This window comes from Hordeum vulgare, chromosome 4H, assembly GCF_904849725.1.
Source record: "Hordeum vulgare subsp. vulgare chromosome 4H, MorexV3_pseudomolecules_assembly, whole genome shotgun sequence".
Taxonomy (NCBI): domain Eukaryota; kingdom Viridiplantae; phylum Streptophyta; class Magnoliopsida; order Poales; family Poaceae; genus Hordeum; species Hordeum vulgare.
Genome location: NC_058521.1, coordinates 193673539 through 193694598, shown reverse-complemented (window position 1 = coordinate 193694598; position 21060 = coordinate 193673539).

Genomic DNA, 21060 nt, shown 5'->3' with positions numbered 1-21060 from the left:
TATACAAGATATTGATTTCCATCAAACAGTTTTATGTTTGTTCTTAATTTTATTCATGTTTTTCATGGTGTTTGCTTATAATCATGTTTATATTTTTGGTGTTTTATGTAATTTGTTTTGATAGTATAGAATCTTTTGTTTAGTGTTTCCCTCGGCAGGGTAATGGAGAAAGATGAGACTTAGCCCATGGATATTATGTAGAACTTGTTTCTTTTTCTGTTTGAAAAGAATATACATTATTGTTGGGTTATTTTTACTCTGTGAACTCATGTATGGTATTTACTATTTCTGGCTTGCTGCCATCAGCGATTATAGCGCATGGCCTACGCAGTTACCTACTTCGTTGGTTACAGTTTTATTACGTGATATTTTTTTATTATATCCTTTGTATCTTTTCTTCATGAGCATTTTCTTCAACCCAAACAAAAAACCAAGACAGTAGCATATCTATATACACATTTAGAGCATAATAAATGTTTTTATTATAACCTTTGTGTCTTGCTCACGAAGAAGGGAGGATGTAATTTGGAAAGCCTGCAGGCCGCTGACAAGGATATCCATGAAGTGGCCGAGGTATCCACGAGGAGTTGGGGTGAGCAATTGCAAACACGATGTTGGGGATATACCCCACGGTGTAACCCGGCTTGAAGTGTGACCCGCCAAGGACTTGGCGAGTCACCGGCGACTCAGCAGTGACCTGGTGAGCGACTCATATTTGATCCCATAAGGTGACTCAGGTGAATGATGAAGGCCGGTTAAGAGAAGCAGAGAGATTTGTCGCAGGGAGGAACTTAGGATTGTGGCGCAGAGTAGCATACACTTTGGAGAGGTGATGGCGAAGCTTCGAGGGAACTAGCCTGCGTGAGGCCCTGACGTCGCCGGCCGGCACCGCATGGAGCTCGCGGCCCCGCCGCCCCCGGCGGCTTCCCCCTGCCTCCCTCGGCCGTCGCGTCGATGGGCTGACTGGATGGAGGACTCGGATGAAGACGACGAACCTACCTCTTTGTCGGGTGGGGAAGGCCGGGTGGAGCTGCCGGTGTCGCTTGCTCCCTCGCAGCTCGGCCAGTTCATGGAGGCCGCGACCCCGGCTCGCCGGAGGCAGGGTAGGGCTCCCAGGCGACTTGCTCCGGCGCTCCGGCGCGGGCAGGATGCCCTGCGGGTTCCCCATCGGCCGAAACCGGTTCCTCCTCCCCGTCCCTCGGGGGCCCACGCTGGCGAGCTGCCCGGATTATCCTCCGCGACGGCTGCTGGCTGTGGTGCCCGTGCGGGATTGCCAGGCGCTGGGGCCCGGCCATCTTCCTCGGCGGCGGCGGGAGGAGCCCGAGCGCTCTGCCCTCGCCTGTGCCCTACACTACTGAAATTCAGAAATTTGCCGTTTGCCAAAGCGGACGGCAAAGGGTGCAACCACGGATGGCAAAGGCTTTGCCGTCGGTCAGCGGATAGCAAAGTAGACGGTAAAAAAAAATCCGGTGAAGAGGTTCTTTGCCGTCAGCTTTCCCAAAGCGGACGGCAAAGAATCTTTGCCATGAGGGGGCAGACGGCAAATTAACTGGGACGGCGAAGGGTGCAACGTCCCCGTTAAGTGTTAACGGCAGGTCTCCTCCCTTTGCCGTCTGCCTCCCCTCCTTTGCCATGTGGGGGCAGACGGCAAAGAGGGGAGAGAGAGGGGGCAGATTCCCCCCTTTGCCGTCTGCCTCCACCCCTTTGCCATGTGGGGGCAGACGGCAAAGAGGGGAGAGAGAGGGGGCAGATTCCCCTCTTTGCCGTCTGCCTCCCCCCCTTTGCCATGTGGGGGCAGACGACAAAGAGGGGAGAGAGAGGGGGCAGATTCCCCCCTTTGCCGTCTGCCTCCCCCTCTTTGCCATGTGGGGCAGACGGCAAAGAGGGGAACCAACCCCTTATTTATTTATTTTTTGTTATATCCAGCATTTTTAACAATAATCAGGATATATATATGTATATTTGACATAAATAAATTTCGTTCCGTACTCATAACCATATTAAAATAACCTCTTATATCCAGCTTTCAAGTTGCATCCACGTGCATACAAAGTTTCATATATTACACCCGTTTCATCCACGTGCATACAAAGTTTCATATATTCATATACTACAATAGTTTCAATACAACCCATGGTACAAGAAATCATCTTCAAGCATTCCATCAATATTTTCCAAGCTTTCCGTGAAGTGAAGGTAATCTGCAAAATGACAAATAAGAAAGTTAGAAGAATAATACTAGATGAAGTATTGTATATATAAGTTATTTCGGAGAGAAATTAGCTAAGTATAGACCATTTAGGAGCTAAATAAGCTAATTATGTCATTTAGGTGGAACCCTAGCTAACTATAGGTCGTTTCGGAGCTAACTTGGGTAAAATAGGTCATTCCGGAGCAAACTATGCTTATTAAGCCATTTTTGATCTAGCTAGGCTAATTATAGGCCATTTAATACCTAAGTTAGGGGGAATAGGTCATGTTGCAGCTACGTAAGCCTTATTATGTCATTTAGAAGAGAACTTAGCTAAGTATTGTTCATTTTTTATTAAATAGACCATTTAGGAGCTAACTAAGCTAATTATGTCATTTAGATGGATAATTAGCCAATTTAGGCTTTGTTGGATGAGTCTAAGCTACGTAGAATAAGAGAAAGAGAAGAAGAAGTAAAAGAAGGAGGAGGAGGAGGAGGAGGAGGAGAAGGAGAAGGAAGACGAGAAGAAGAAGAAAAGAAGAAGGAGAAGGAGAAGGAGGAGAAGGAGGAGAAGAAGGAGAAGGAGGCTCCTTCTCCTCCTTCTCCTCCTTCTCCTCCTTCTTCTTATCCTCCTCCATCTCCTTCTTCTTCTTCTTCCTTCCTTTCATTTTTCCTCTTTCTTCTCCTCTCGTCCCCTTCTTCGGGCTAAATTGGCTAAGAATGCCTTTTTGGAGCTAATTATGTCATTTAGAGGATAATTAGCTAAGTATAGGTCATTTTTTTATTAAATAGACCATTTAGGAGCTAACTAAGCTAATTATGTCATTTAGATGGATAATTAGCCAATTTAGGCTTTGTTGGATGAGTCTAAGCTACGTAGAATAAGAGAAAGAGAAGAAGAAGTAAAAGAAGGAGGAGGAGGAGGAGGAGGAGAAGGAGAAGGAAGAGGAGAAGAAGAAGAAAATAAGGAGAAGGAGAAGGAGGAAGAAGGAGGAAGAAGGAGGAAACTCCTTCTCCTTCTTCTCCTCCTTCTCCTCCTTCTTCTTATCCTCCTCCCTCTCCTCCTTCTTCTTCTCCTCTTCTTCTTCTTCCTTCCTTTCATTTTTCCTCTTTCTTCTCCTCTCGTCCCCTTCTTCAGGCTAAATTGGCTAAGAATGCCTTTTTGAAGCTAATTATGTCATTTCCAGGATAATTAGCTAAGTATAGGTCATTTTTTTTATTAAATAGACCATTTTGGAGCTAACTAAGCTAATTATGTCATTTAGATGGATAATTAGCCAATTTAGGCTTTGTTGGATGAGTCTAAGCTACGTAGAAGAAGAGAAAGAGAAGAAGAAGTAAAAGTAGGAGGAGGAGGAGGAGGAGAAGGAGAAGGAAGTGGAGAAGAAGAAGAAAAGAAGAAGGAGAGGAAGAAGGAGGAAGAAGAAGGAGAAGGAGGAGCTCCTTCTCCTTCTTCTCCTCCTTCTCCTCCTTCTTCTTATCCTCCTCCCTCTCCTTCTTATTATTCTCCTCTTCTTCTTCTTCCTTCCTTTCATTTTTCCTCTTTCTTCTCCTCTCGTCCCCTTCTTCGGGCTAAATTGGCTAAGAATGCCTTTTTGGAGCTAATTATGTCATTTCGAGGATAGTTAGCTAAGTATAGGTCATTTTTTATTAAATAGACCATTTTGGATCTAACTAAGCTAATTATGTCATTTAGATGGATAATTAGCCAATTTAGGCTTTGTTGGATGAGTCTAAGCTACGTAGAAGAATAGAAAGAGAAGAGGAAGTAAAAGAAGGAGGAGGAGGAGGAGGAGGAGAAGGAGAAGGAAGAGGAGAAGAAGAAGAAAAGAAGAAGGAGAAGGAGAAGGAGGAAGAAGGAGGAAGAAGAAGGAGAAGGAGGAGCTCCTTCTCCTTCTTCTCCTCCTTCTCCTCCTTCTCCTCCTTCTTCTTATCCTCCTCCATCTCCTTCTTCTTCTTCTTCCTTCCTTTCATTTTTCCTCTTTCTTCTCCTCTCGTCCCCTTCTTCGGACTAAATTGGCTAAGAATGCCTTTTTGGAGCTAATTATGTCATTTCGAGGATAATTAGCTAAGTATAGGTCATTTTTTATTAAATAGACCATTTAGGAGCTAACTAAGCTAATTATGTCATTTAGATGGATAATTAGCCAATTTAGGCTTTGTTGGATGAGTCTAAGATACGTAGAAGAAGAGAAAGAGAAGAAGAAGTAAAAGAAGGAGGAGGAGGAGGAGGAGGAGGAGAAGGAGAAGGAAGAGGAGAAGAAGAAGAAAAGAAGAAGGAGAAGGAGAAGGAGGAAGAAGGAGAAAGAAGAAGGAGAAGGAGGAGCTCCTTCTCCTTGTTCTCCTCCTTCTCCTCCTTCTTCTTATCCTCCTCCCTCTCCTTCTTCTTCTCCTCTTCTTCTTCTTCCTTCCTTTCATTTTTCCTCTTTCTTCTCCTCTCGTCCCCTTCTTCGGGCTAAATTGGCTAAGAATGCCCTTTTGGAGCTAATTATGTCATTTCGAGGATAAGTAGCTAAGTATAGGTCATTTTTTATTAAATAGACCATTTAGGAGCTAACTAAGATAATTATGTCATTTAGATGGATAATTAGCCAATTTAGGCTTTGTTGGATGAGTCTAAGCTACGTAGAAGAAGAGAAAGAGAAGAAGAAGTAAAAGAAGGAGGAGGAGGGCCTCGTCAGGGATAGAGGCGCATCTCGTCGTGTCGCAAGAATGGATATCGTTACAAGTACATGTACTTAAAAGAAGAGATATATAGAATTGGCTTACACTCGCCACAAGCTACGTCAGAGTCACATCAGTACATTACATATCATCAAGAGTAAGAGCAAGGTCCGACTACGGACGAAAAACAAACGACAAAAGAAGTACGACGTCCATCCTTGCTATCCCAGGCTGCCGGCCTGGAACCCATCCTAGATCGATGAAGAAGAAGAAGAAGAAGCAACTCCAAATGAACAATCAACGCGCTCGCGTCAAGTAACCTTTACCTGTACCTGCAACTGTTGTTGTAGTAATCTGTGAGCCACAGGGGACTCAGCAATCTCATTTCCAAAGGTATCAAGACTAGCAAAGCTTAATGGGTGAGGTATGGTTAAGTGGTGAGGTTGCAGCAGCGGCTAAACATATATTTGGTGGCTAACTTATGAGTACAAGAAGTAAGAGGGGGAAGATCTATGCATAGCGGATGTGAACTACAGATGATCAAATGAATGATCCTGAACACCTACCTACGTCAGACATAACCCCACCGTGTCCTTGATCGGAGAAGGAAATCACGAAAGAGACAGTCACGGTTACGCACACAGTTGGCAAGTTTTAATTAATTAACTTCGAGGTATCTAGAACCAGTGTTAAACAAAGTTTCCACGTTGCCACATAACCACGGGCACGGCTTTCCGAAAGATTTAACCCTGCAGGGGTGCTCCAACTAGTCCATCACAAATTACCACAAGCCGCATAGAAATCCTCAATCACGAAGCTCGCGATCTCGTCGGATTCCCTAGTGGAAAACCTCAACTCTGAGATTACCCAAAGCATCACCGGAATCCCGATGCACAAGATATCTCGTCAAAGGTAAAAGTAATCCAGCAAGGCCGCCCGGCGTGTCGACGATCCCGATAGGAGCCGCGTATCTCGTTCTCAGGACACGACGGATGGAGCTAGCTACGGGTGCCAAACCTCGAGTTTCCCCGTGGTGGCCCCGCAGGCCGACAGTTTGGGACCAACACCATTAGCACCGGCCCCCCTGTTTATGTAAAATTACTCCTCGGGTTCATGACGCCCTATGCATTTCAATGTTAACAGACTTATTATGTTGGGCAAATGTAGAACCAATGTTGGGCCTTGCCGGACCAGCTTTAATCTAAAACGAATTATCAAGGGGGTCCCCATAACAACCCCGATCGTGTTAGGAGCGCTCGTTTATGGAACATAACACCGGTAGCCGAAACTAAGGGGGCAAAGATGGAACAAAACACCAGGCTAGAAAGGCCGAGCCTTCCACCTTTTACCAAGTATATAGGTGCATTAAATTAAATAGCATTAAATATGGTGATATAACAAGGAACCCATGCTTTCATATGGAAGCATCTGCACCTGGAACTAGCGACGCTATCAACAGGGTTAAGCAAGCGGTAACATAGCCAATCAGTGGTTTGCTAGGTCGTACAGGTTGAAGGTGATCATGGCATTATTGAGAGGCTAATATTTAACATGTGGTAGGCAACGAGACATAATCGATAGAAACGGTAAAACTAGCATGTCAATGATAGTAATGGTATCTGGGGAAATGATCATCTTGCCTGAGATCCCGCTTGGAAGAAGAACAACTCGGTGAAGCAGACGAACCAACGTAGTCGAACGGGTCTTCACATTCCGACACGCTTGCGGAACTCTATCGACACGGAGCAAACCGAAAACAACATCAACACAGATATTCACCACACGATGCACAACATGATGCACAACCTGATATGATGCATGATCAGTTCAATGATGCAAGGGATGGCATGGCAATTCACCTCACGCAAACACTACACATTAAGTGAAGCTCGATATGCAACTGGTTACATATCGACGAAACTCCACGATTAATTATTTAATCCACTCCCGATTATTTACACGGCAATGTTAAATTGTTGTTATCATGGCAAGGGGTGAAGCGGTGATCCTACATGGCATCCTAGATGGTATAACTCGCGGAACATAGAACGAAGCTACGACACAAGAACATGCAACACTAGATGTATATGCCATGAATGCGTCATGCATGCGAGTTACAACATCACGGCAAGAGAAAGAAGCAGGTGTCGCCACAGCGAGCGAAAGGGAAACTATGGCGGCAAGACGGAAACGATGCCACAACAATGTTCCTATCCCGATACTCAACGAGATATCGGTGCCACTATCTGGAAGCGTGCGCGGGAACGGTAAATAAGATGGGGTGATCCCGGTTACCAGGTTCCCATGTGTCGGGGGCACGACGAAAAGGAGACAACGTGCAACGGGCATACATACTGTGCAAACATACAATACAACTCATACATCATAATCGTTCGTTACACGACACGTCTCAACGTTATACCTTTGACGCGTGCGAATCGGAGCGGTTCGGTTCGGAGTGGACGTCGTGGGCGTAGAGGAAGTCGTGGAAGTAGTCGTACACGGTCTCGTCGACGGTAGTCGTTCGCTCGGCGTCGTGGTTCTCGGGTCTTTGGCGTCGGTAGTCGAACTCGTTTCCGAAGATGGTCGGGATCGTCGTTGTGCACGGTGATCTTGTCGGCTCCACGGCGGAGGGGAACGGTGCACGCGGCGACGCAAGCGGTAACACAACAAAGGCGAGCATAGGCCACTGCTACTAGCGGCAGCAACTAGCATCGCCTCTAGCATCTAACGGCAAGATATGGCACAAGCTAGCAACATCTTCTAGCATGCAAGCAACCTACATCTACTAGCAACTAGCACTAGCAGCTAGCAACCTACAACAACTAAGCAACAGCTCACAGCACAAGCTAGCAACAGCTACAGGCAAAGCAAGGCACGACAAGCAGCAATCGGCAGTAGGAGCGGCAGCTTAGCAATGCAACAGCAGGGCAGCTCGGCAGGCAAGCAACACAAAATAGCAACAGCAAGGCGATGAGCAGCAACCTAGCAACTACAAGCCGACAGCAACACATGGCACGCAAGCAGCTATTGTGACAGCAACATCACTCGCATCATCAGGCAGCAGCAAGCTGCACAGGCAAGCTGCTAGCATCAGCAGGGGAATCAGCATGCAACGGGTAGGGAGGTCAAGACCTTGGCCATGGCGACGAGCTCGGCAGCAGCATGCAGAAACAACACGCGACAACAGCGGCTATCGGCAGCAGCATAGCAGCGGCTACAGCAGTAATGCACGCAAGCTTAGCAGCAGCTGAAGCAACAGCCAACAAACGGGAGCAGCAGCAGACGGCAGCAAGCGAGCTCGGCATGGGGGTGAGCACGGCGGGCTCGACAACCGGAGGAGGAGGTCGGGCACCGGCGGCTCGAGGCGAGGTGGTCCTCCTGGTCACTGCCGGGAATGGCGACAGCACGCGGCAGGGACTGTGCCTGGCGACGGGGCACAACAACACGGCGGGCGTGGGGTAGAGCACACGGGCATGGAGGTCCCGGCGAGCAAGTGTAGGGCAAGCTGGCGAGGGAGAACGGTGAGGCGGCCATGGCATGGTGCCGCTGGCGGGGCCTCGGGTTCCTGGAGCTGTAGGCGGCCACCGGGGAACGGTGGGGGCACGGGCGACGGGGAGGTGCGGCGCGAGGGGGAGGAAGAGAGAAGAGGGACGAGGGGGCACGGGCTCCTCTCGCTAGGGCACGGGGGGAGCTGGGCCTTGGGCCGGCTAGGCTTCCTCTCCCTCTACCTCAAAATATTCTCTCTTTTCTATTTAAATAAAATAGAAGCTTGAGAAAAAAAAGGTACGGTTGGGAAAATAGATAGAGATAAATATTCTCCTTGGAACCAGAAAAAATGTGCAAAGTTCTAAAAATGGTTGGAGGAATTTTACAGACTATAAATTCAAACAAGTTTGAATTTAATTCCAACTAGTCTGATTTTAAAACCCAACCAAACCAAATCCGAATGGCTTGCAATTTCAGAGGGTGACCCTACATAATACATATGATTTATGGGCACAATAGGAACATATATTTGGGTCAGATAATATTGGCAACCAAAAAAACGCGTAGGAGGAAGTGGCATAGAGAATTTGGGAGGTAGGGCAAAGCATTGTGCCTGAGATCAAAAATGAAGTTGGGATGACACCCGAGGATGCAATGGATTGAAATAAGTTGAGAACAGGAAAAAAATGAAGGGTCAAGGAGTGGCTAGGAGTAGAAGAAGGAGAAGAAGAAAAAAAACATGAACACAATAAGGGAAGCAATCACAGCAGAGATGATGGAGATGATGCATGATGCGTGATGAATGCAACAAACAAAATAAAACACACTGCGACAAAGAATTAAAAGGGGAATATTCTGGAGCGTCGGTGTCGGGCTGTCACAACTCTCCTACACTACAAGAGGATCTCGCCCCGAGATCCAAGAATGAAAGGGGGAGAAGATGAGAAAAGCAAAAGGTAAAACTTAGTCGCTTCTTGACAAACGAGTGAAACCAACGATCTTTGAAGGTTGCAAGGAGATGAGGAATGATATGAGATAGAAGCAAGAATTAACGGAAAATTTCGGCAGCACTTCGGTAGGAAAATGGGACAAAAAATTCGAAAAGATGGTAGAATTAGACAATATTCATAACAAACAAGTAAATAGAGCAAGGGAACACCATGATCTTGATAAAACAACAAGATTGACCCAAAGAGCAACAACACAATGCCTCGGGAACAATAGAATAGGGACTAGCTCAAACGGAAGAAGAGAATGAAGAAAAGAATGACAACTACTAACTCCAATGAACTTGGCAAGAATCCTTGCAACAAGAATTGGACGGAGTTGTTGGAAAAACAAAAACGAAAAGAATAAGATGGTAGTGGGCTTATGGAAACCTTTTCAAACTAATGAAGTGACAACCAGCCACTACAGAAACAAGGATTGATTGGGAGAAACAAGATATGGACAATTACTTACACCAAGAGGATACATTGAGAACTTGGATTAATGACAAGCACCATGATAGCAACAATCCATAGGAAAAGGTTTAGGTGAAATCCGAACCAAGATAGCTCGATGAAGAAATCATGGGTTGAAAATATCTCATGATCAAATAATTGGTGGGTTTAATTATCTCATACTTGAAAGGAAAACTCTTCGAGGCTCCTATACTAACAAGAATGTTATAATACCACCTCAAAGGACAAAGGAATAACAATTGCACATATAAATGGAAGAGCAAGGATACTTGAGGTTCTCCAATAAGAATCTTGAAGAACACTTGAGAATGAATCACATCCTTGAAGAACCACCAGGAAGGACCTCCGTATACCAATGAATGATGCAAAGATATGAAGGTAGAACAGAATAAGATTATGGCCTTGCCAAGATTTAGATGAAGCCTCACAAAGAGATACTTGAGAAAACTTGGAACTTTGGAAAAGAAAAGATAAGAACACTTGAGAAAAAGGAATTGACATAATGAACCACTCCGGAAGAAGAACTCAGATTACTATGAACAAGAATAAGAATTGTGTTATGCTCATCATTCATCAAGTTTAATTGATGACAAGCAACGGATTTAGCATACCACTTATTCTTCTTGAAATGATCTTGAAGAGACAGAGAGATAAGCATCACTTGAAGCATAATTGAAGAAAGCACCGGTAAGAATTCACAATTGAATGGGAACACCACGAATTAATGGAGATACATGAGAATGAAGAGATCATGACCCATCTGAGATAAAACTAGAACAAGGCACCGGATAAACGAGAGACGAATGAAGAGACAACAATTAGGAAGATTTGAGGATGAAAGCTGAAAGCTGAGAACGAAGAATCTTCTAAAATGATGGCCTTCGGAGGAACGAGAAATAGAACAACTCAGAAATGCACCGGATAGGAAGAAAGGGATTACTCATGATTGGAACAATTCAAGATGATGGCACAAGCTGAAAATATAAATCTTCAAGAGAATGAACCACGATTCGAGAGAAACACTCCTTCGAATTGCAAGCTAAGAATGATGACGAGAACAACACCAAGAATTACTGAGACACTCCGGAATAGAGAAAAAAAATGAAAGGTTGTGCCAAATATGAGAACTAATACAAATAGATCTTGAAGAAAGGATATGACTGATGAAAATCATACTTACGTCTTGAAAAGAATTAATGATCTCCGGAAAAAGATTAAAAGAGACAGGAAAGATCCTGGGAAAAACCTGTGGGTTATGGGCCCACTCAAAGAAATCATCGTTGAAACAATAGATTAGAAAGAGAGATTGCATCGGTATAAAGAAAAGTAGATGAGGATAGCACCTCGAAATAATTGAAAGAATTGAAAAACAAGAATTTATGAAATATCTTTAACACTCCGGATAGACTAGAGAGAAATGAATAACAAGATAGGCTGATAAGAATCTCCAACATAGGAAAGAATTACAAGGACGAAAAGGATATGATGAACACGGACAACTGAATTCAATTCACCGGAAAAGATGACAAGAATGAATAAATATGAACACGAAGCTCTTGAGAATCTTCACAATGAATCACCGGATAAGAGAGAAAAGAACAAGCAGCGGAAGCACAATGAAAAGAAAACTCCTGGATAAAAATTGAATCACTGAGAAAAAGGGCTGGAGGGTGGAAAAAAAAAGACGACTTGGGCTAGATGAGATGAACTCCGGAATAAAATGAGAGGATGATCTTGCAAAATAGGAGAGGATGGAATTACTGAAGAGGAGCACACCGCTTGAAAAAGAATTAACATGACGGCTCCGGTTGACAACAATTGAAAGGAGAATTGATTTGAGCAAAAGAATTAGCATTCACATAAAAATATGAGAACACCTCTTAGGAAAGATCTAAAATCACCACTTAACATCGAAGCAACTTGAATTACCATATTCCAACAAAACAAAGGATGAGGCTTATGAAACAAGCCAGAACAAACTCATGAAAAAGATTTCGTCCGATATTTTCGTGGACAGGATCGCACGGGCTCGATTTTACAGTAGCCATCAAGTGCAAGATAGTGCACCCGACATACGAAGCGTCCCCGAGTCGTAGAAAGCTACAAGGACTCTTTAAGACACAACGTGTACCGCTGTAAGTCGACCGTGAACAAACGAATCCACTAGATGTCGAACCCCAACCTAACATCAAGAATTTGTTGGAAGATTGTCCTATAAGCAACTACTTGAATTCCCACCTATGAATTCCTGAAATATCTGGTCATGCAATCTGGTACTCGGATACAAGGAGTAATATCACACAACTCCTATACTAACCCGTCACCTGTATCACATCCGTCAACACACGACCAGAATCTCGGACCTTCATCTACAACAGACCCTCGTGATCACAATGATACAAAGTATGGCAGTACCCCCGAACAATCTGCACCAGTACTGGGGACATCGGGGTTATCTCGCCACTACTAGTATTGAAGCAATTACGAACATCCTTCGTTCTGAGATATTAAGAAATCTGAATGATAATGATGTGCTCAAGAATCCCCTGGAGCTCAACTCCCCTGAGACTTAAAGCAGATAGGAGGCACCAAGACAGAACTCCGTCACATCGGCATTATATAGATCTCAAAAATACCCGCGTGATCCTAATTTTTTTTTGAGTGAGAAGAGGAGTAGAATTAAATTATTACGTCAAGATTCCTCAATAGAGCATAGAAGAGGAGAAAAAAGAATCCTACTCTCCGATATATAACTAGACTCGAAACAGTTTTTCACTAGACTCGACTCGGCCAAGTTCGATCAATCAAGGGGGCTTCTAGGTCGGTACGGCTCTGATACCAACTTGTCATGCCCAAGATGCGACCCTATCCTTAATTTGGCACGAGGGCCTCGTCAGGGATAGAAGCGCATCTCGTCGTGTCGCAAGAATGGATACCGTTACAAGTACATGTACTAAAAAGAAGAGATATATAGAATTGGCTTACACTCGCCACAAGCTACATCAGAGTCACATCAGTACATTACATATCATCAAGAGTAAGAGCAGGGTCCGACTACGGACGAAAAACAAACGACAAAAGAAGTACGACGTCCATCCTTGCTATCCCAGGCTGCCGGCCTGGAACCCATCCTAGATCGATGAAGAAGAAGAAGAAGAAGCAACTCCAAATGAACAATCAACGCGCTTGTGTCAAGTAACCTTTACCTGTAGCTGCAACTGGTGTTGTAGTAATCTGTGAGCCACAGGGAACTCAGCAATCTCATTTCCAAAGGTATCAATACTAGCAAAGCTTAATGGGTGAGGTATGGTTAAGTGGTGAGGTTGGAGCAGCGGCTAAGCATATATTTGGTGGCTAACTTACGAGTACAAGAAGTAAGAGGGGGAAGATCTATGCATAGCGGACGTGAACTACAGATGATCAAATGAATGATCCTGAACACCTACCTACGTCAGACATAACCCCACCGTGTCCTCGATCGGAGAAGGAACTCACGAAAGAGACAGTCACGGTTACGCACACAGTTGGCAAGTTTTAATTAATTAACTTCGAGTTATCTAGAACCAGTGTTAAACAAAGTTGCCACGTTGCCACATAACCGCGGGATGGCTTTCCGAAAGATTTAACCCTGCAGGGGTGCTCCAAATAGTCCATCACAAATTACCACAAGCCGCATAGAAACCCTCAATCACGAAGCTCGCGATCTCGTCGGATTCCCTAGTGGAAAACCTCAACTCTGAGATTACCCAAAGCATCACCGGAATCCCGATGCACAAGATATCTCGTCAAAGGTAAAACTAATCCAGCAAGGCTGCCCGGCGTGTCGACAATCCCGATAGGAGCCGCGTATCTCGTTCTCAGGACACGACAGATGGAACTAGCTACGGGTGCCAAACCTTGAGTTTCCCCGTGGTGGCCCCGCAGGCAGACAGTTTGGGACCAACACCATCAGCACTGGCCCCCCTATTTATGTAAAATTACTCCTCGGGTTCATGACGCCCTATGCATTTCAATGTTAACAGAATTATTATGTTGGGCAAATGTGGAACCAATGTTGGGCCTTGCCGGACCAGCTTTAATCTAAAACGAATTATCAAGGGGGTCCCCATAACAACCCCGATCGTGTTAGGAGCGCTCATTTATGGAACATAACATCGGTAGCCGAAACTAAGGGGGCAAAGGTGGAATGAAACACCAGGCTAGAAAGGCCGTGCCTTCCACCTTTTACCAAGTATATAGGTGCATTAAATTAAATAGCATTAAATATGGTGATATAACAAGGAACCCATGCTTTCACATGGAAGCATCTGCACCTGCAACTAGTGACGCTATCAACAGGGTTAAGCAAGCGGTAACATAGACAATCAGTGGTTTGCTAGGTCGTACAGGTTGAAGGTTATCATGTTATTATTGAGAGGCTAATATTTAACAGGTGGTAGGCAACGAGACATAATCGATCGAAACGGTAAAACTAGCATGGCAGTGATAGTAATGGTATCTGGGGAAATGATCAACTTGCCTGAGATCCCGCTTGGAAGAAGAACAACTCGGTGAAGCAGACGAACCAACGTAGTCGAACGGGTCCTCACATTCCGACACGCTTGCGGAACTCCATCGACACGGAGCAAACCGAAAACAACATCAACACATATATTCACCACACGATGCACAACATGATGCACAACCTAATATGATGCATGATCAGTTCAATGATGCAAGGGATGACATGGCAATTCACCTCACACAAACACTACACATTAAGTGAAGCTCGATATGCAACTGGTTACATATCGACGAAACTCCACGATTAATTATTTAATTCACTCCCGATTATTTACACGGCAATGTTAAATTGTTGTTATCATGGCAAGGGGTGAAGCGGTGATCCTACATGGCATCCTAGACGGTGTAACTCGCGGAACATAGAACGAAGCTACGGCACAAGAACATGCAACACAAGATGTATATGCCATGAATGCGTCATGCATGCGAGTTACAACATCACGGCAAGAAGAGAAAGAAGCAGGTGTCGCCACGGCGAGCGAAAGGGAAACTATGGCGGCAAGACGGAAACGATGCCACAACAATGTTCCTATCCCGATACTCAACGAGATATCGGTGCCACTATCTGGAAGCGTGCGCGGGAACGGTAAATAAGATGGGGTGATCCCGGTTACCGGGTTCCCATGTGTCGGGGGCACGACGAAAAGGAGACAACGTGCAACGGGCATACATACGGCGCAAACATACAATACAACTCATACATCATAATCGTTCGTTACACGACACGTCTAAACGTTATACCTTTGACGCGTGCGAATCGGAGCGGTTTGGTTCGGAGCGGACGTCATGGTCGTAGAGGAAGTCGTGGAAGTAGTCGTACACGGTCTCGTCAACGGTAGTCATTCGCTCGGCGTCGTCGTTCTTGGGTCTTCGTCGTCGGTAGTCGAACTCGTTTCCGAAGGTGGTCGGGATCGCCGTTGTGCACGGTGATTTTGTCGGCTCCACGGCGGAGGAGAACGGTGCACGCGGCGACGCAAGCGGCAACACAACAAAGGCGAGCAGAGGCCACTGCTACTAGCGGCAGCAACTAGCATCGCCTCTAGCATCTAACGGCAAGCTATGGCACAAGCTAGCAACATCTTCTAGCATGCAAGCAACCTACATCTACTAGCAATTAGCACTAGCAGCTAGCAACCTACAACAACTAAGCAACAGCTCACAGCACAAGCTAGCAAGAGCTACAGGCAAAGCAAGGCACGTCAAGCAGCAATCGGCAGTAGGAGCGGCAGCTTAGCAATGCAACAGCAGGGCAGCTCGGCAGGCAAGCAACACAAAACAGCAACAGCAAGGCGATGAGCAGCAACCTAGCAACTACAAGCCGACAACAACACATGGCACGCAAGCAGCTATCATGACAGCAACAGCACTCGCATCATCTGGCAGCTGCTAGCATCAGCAGGGGAATCAGCATGCAACGGGCAGGGAAGTCAAGACCTTGGCCATGGCGACGAGCTCGGCAGCAGCACGCAGAAACAACACGCGGCAACAGCGGCTATCGACAGCAGCATAGCAGTGGCTACAGCAGTAATGCACGCAAGCTTAGCAGCAGCTCAAGCAACAACCAACAAACGGAGCAGCAGCAGACGGCAGCAAGCGAGTTCGGCATGGGGGCGAGCACGGCGGGCTCTACAACCGGAGGAGGAGGTCGGGCACCGACGGCTCGAGGCGAGGGGGTCCTCCTGGTCACTGCCGGGAATGGTGACAGCACGCGGGAGGGACTGTGGCCGGCGATGGGGCACAGCAACACGGCGGGCGCGGGGCAGAGCACACGGGCATGGAGGTGCCGGCGAGCAGGTGCAGGGCAAGCTGGCGAGGGAGAACGGTGAGGCGGCCATGGCATGGCGGCGCTGGCGGGGCCTCGGGTTCCTGGAGCTGGAGGCGGCGACCGGGGAACGGCGGGGCACGGGCAACGGGGAGGTGCGGCGCGAGGGGGAGGAAGAGAGAAGAGGGACGAGGGGGCACGGGCTCCTCTCGATAGGGCACGGGGGGAGCTCACTACAAGAAATATGCTCATATGTGATGTTTTTTAAAATGTCGTTGGCGAATTCGTCATAAATCTATGACGATTTCATCCGAGATCATCGTAAACCGTTTGAGGGGATCAAATCTACATATAAATTACGACGATGTGAATCAAAACGTCGTAACCGCATAAGATGAGATTGTCATAACTTTTACGACGATTGTAAAAATGTCGTAACATGTTCTAACTATGTTGACATGTCACACGTGGGTCCATTCTATCCCACCTGATCCTAGTTTGTGAAGCAACCTACAATTCTATCATTCCGAAAATTCTCGAAAAATTCTCATAAATACTTTGGACTATATATTTCTCAAATATGTGAAAACCCTCCCTTCCATAGTTCAAAAATAATTCAAAAATATTCATTTTCCTATTCTGTTCAGAATAGCACTTTGTGTAGGAAGTGCTATTTCTATTTCTTTGATTACCCTCATATTGTTTGGGCACTCTTTCCTATCCAAATCATTGCCTCATGAAAACTTTCGTAACGATTTCCCTAGTAAATCTTTCTCGGCAAATTTCCAAAGTTTGTGTTCAACTAACACCTCTGTGAAGGAAGTACTAGATAATAATATCCTGATGAGTTGAATTTTTTCCACATCATCTATGTGCCCAAAACATAGCTCTCCATAAAATTTTAGCCACATCTAACAATCCACATGAGCTCATCATCCAATCTTTGTTTCTAGTAATATTTTCATTTTGTGAAGCAACTAGACTTTATATTGCTTTATAGTTGATGAAAATTTACCACGGGATGACACTGACCATATAACCTCACTCCACCAAATTTTAACTCATTTAATTCAGCCAGTTTCCCTCAATATTTTTTCCAATATTCTGTTCAGTAGAGAGCATTGTGAAGGAATTATAATTTTTCTTTATCCAAATTTTATGAAATGTTTACAGTACCTTAATGTGCCCAAATTATCATCCTCCTCCAAATTTCAGCTCAATCCAATCATCTATGTGAACCCAGTTTCAATTACCATTTTCTGTCCCGATAGGAGCCGCGTATCTCGTTCTCAGGACACAACAGATGGAACTAGCTACGGGTGCCAAACCTCGAGTTTCCCCGTGGTGACCCCGCAGGCAGATAGTTTGGGACCAACACCACCAGCACTGGCCCCCCTATTTATGTAAAATTACTCCTCGGGTTCATGACGCCCTATGCATTTCAATGTTAACAGAATTATTATGTTGGGCAAATGTAGAACCAATGTTGGGCCTTGCCGGACCAGCTTTAATCTAAAACGAATTATCAAGGGGGTCCCCATAACAACCCCGATCGTGTTAGGAGCGCTCATTTATGGAACATAACATCGGTAGCCGAAACTAAGGGGGCAAAGGTGGAATGAAACACCAGGCTAGAAAGGCCGTGCCTTCCACCTTTTACCAAGTATATAGGTGCATTAAATTAAATAGCATTAAATATGGTGATATAACAAGGAACCCATGCTTTCACATGGAAGCATCTGCACCTGCAACTAGTGACGCTATCAACAGGGTTAAGCAAGCGGTAACATAGACAATCAGTGGTTTGCTAGGTCGTACAGGTTGAAGGTTATCATGTTATTATTGAGAGGCTAATATTTAACAGGTGGTAGGCAACGAGACATAATCGATCGAAACGGTAAAACTAGCATGGCAGTGATAGTAATGGTATCTGGGGAAATGATCATCTTGCCTGAGATCCCGCTTGGAAGAAGAACAACTCGGTGAAGCAGACGAACCAACGTAGTCGAACGGGTCCTCACATTCCGACACGCTTGCGGAACTCTATCGACACGGAGCAAACCGAAAACAACATCAACACATATATTCACCACACGATGCACAACATGATGCACAACCTAATATGATGCATGATCAGTTCAATGATGCAAGGGATGACATGGCAATTCACCTCACACAAACACTACACATTAAGTGAAGCTCGATATGCAACTGGTTACATATCGACGAAACTCCATGATTAATTATTTAATTCACTCCCGATTATTTACACGGCAATGTTAAATTGTTGTTATCATGGCAAGGGGTGAAGCGGTGATCCTACATGGCATCCTAGACGGTATAACTCGCGGAACATAGAACGAAGCTACGGCACAAGAACATGCAACACAAGATGTATATGCCATGAATGCGTCATGCATGCGAGTTACAACATCACGACAAGAAGAGAAAGAAGCAGGTGTCGCCACGGCGAGCGAAAGGGAAACTATGGCGGCAAGACGGAAACGATGCCACAACAACGTTCCTATCCCGATACTCAACGAGATATCGGTGCCACTATCTGGAAGCGTGCGCGGGAAGGGTAAATAAGATGGGGTGATCCCGGTTACCGGGTTCCCATGTGTCGGGGGCACGACGAAAAGGAGACAACGTGCAACGGGCATACATACGGCGCAAACATACAATACAACTCATACATCATAATCGTTCGTTACACGACACGTCTAAACGTTATACCTTTGACGCGTGCGAATTGGAGCGGTTTGGTTCGGAGCGGACGTCATGGTCGTAGAGGAAGTCGTGGAAGTAGTCGTACACGGTCTCGTCGACGGTAGTCATTCGCTCGGCGTCGTGGTTCTCGGGTCTTCGGCGTCGGTAGTCGAACTCGTTTCCGAAGGTGGTCGGGATCGCCGTTGTGCACGGTGATTTTGTCGGCTCCATGGCGGAGGGGAACGGTGCACGCGGCGACGCAAGCGGCAACACAACAAAGGCGAGCAGAGGCCACTGCTACTAGCGGCAGCAACTAGCATCGCCTCTAGCATCTAACGGCAAGCTATGGCACAAGCTAGCAACATCTTCTAGCATGCAAGCAACCTACATCTACTAGCAACTAGCACTAGCAGCTAGCAACCTACAGCAACTAAGCAACAGCTCACAGCACAAGCTAGCAAGAGCTACAGGCAAAGCAAGGCACGTCAAGCAGCAATCGGCAGTAGGAGCGGCAGCTTAGCAATGCAACAGCAGGGCAGCTCGGCAGGCAAGCAACACAAAACAGCAACAGCAAGGCGATGAGCAGCAACCTAGCAACTACAAGCCGACAACAACACATGGCACGCAAGCAGCTATCGTGACAGCAACAGCACTCGCATCATCTGGCAGCTGCTAGCATCAGCACGGGAATCAGCATGCAACGGGCAGGGAAGTCAAGACCTTGGCCATGGCGACGAGCTCGGCAGCAGCACGCAGAAACAACACGCGGCAACAGCGGCTATCGGCAGCAGCATAGCAGTGGCTACAGCAGTAATGCACGCAAGCTTAGCAGCAGCTCAAGCAACAGCCAACAAACGGAGCAGCAGCAGACGGCAGCAAGCGAGTTCGGCATGGGGGCGAGCACGGCGGGCTCTACAACCAGAGGAGGAGGTCGGGCACCGACGGCTCGAGGCGAGGGGGTCCTCCTGGTCACTGCCGGGAATGGTGACAGCACGCGGGAGGGACTGTGGCCGGCGATGGGGCACAGCAACACGGCGGGCGCGGGGCAGAGCACACGGGCATGGAGGTGCCGGCGAGCAGGTGCAGGGCAAGCCGGCGAGGGAGAACGGTGAGGCGGCCATGGCATGGCGGCGCTGGCGGGGCCTCGGGTTCCTGGAGCTGGAGGCGGCGACCGGGGAACGGCGGGGGCACGGGCAACGGGGAGGTGCGGCGCGAGGGGGAGGAAGAGAGAAGAGGGACGAGGGGGCACGGGCTCCTCTCGATAGGGCACGGGGGGAGCTCACTACAAGAAATATGCTCATATGTGATGTTTTTTAAAATGTCGTTGGTGAATTCGTCATAAATCTATGACGATTTCATCCGAGATCATCGTAAACCGTTTGAGGGGATCAAATCTACATATAAATTACGACGATGTGAGTCAAAACGTCGTAACCGCATAAGATGAGATTGTCATAACTTTTACGACGATTGTAAAAATGTCGTAACATGTTCTAACTATGTTGACATGTCACTCGTGGGTCCATTCTATCCCACCTGATCCTAGTTTGTGAAGCAACCTACTATTCTATCATTCCGAAAATTCTCGAAAAATTCTCATAAATACTTTGGACTATATATTTCTCAAATATGTGAAAACCCTCCCTTCCATAGTTCAAAAATAATTCAAAAATATTCATTTTCCTATTCTGTTCAGAATAGCACTTTGTGTAGGAAGTGCTATTTCTATTTCTTTGATTACCCTCATATTGTTTGGGCACTCTTTCCTATCCAAATCATTGCCTCATGAAAACTTTCGTAACGATTTGCCTAGTAAATCTTTCTCGGCAAATTTCCAAAGTTTGTGTTCAACTAACACCTCTGTGAAGGAAGTACTAGATAATAATATCCTGATGAGTTGAATTTTTTCCACATCATCTATGTGCCCAAAACATAGCTCTCCATAAAATTTTAGCCACATCTAACAATCCACATGAGCTCATCATCCAATCTTTGTTTCTAGTAATATTTTCATTTTGTGAAGCAACTAGACTTTATATTGCTTTATAGTTGATGAAAAGTTACCATGGGATGACACTGACCATATAACCTCACTCCACCAAATTTTAACTCATTTAATTCAGCCAGTTTCCCTCAATATTTTTTCCAATATTCTGTTCAGTAGAGAGCATTGTGAAGGAATTATAATTTTTCTTTATCCAAATTTTATGAAATGTTTA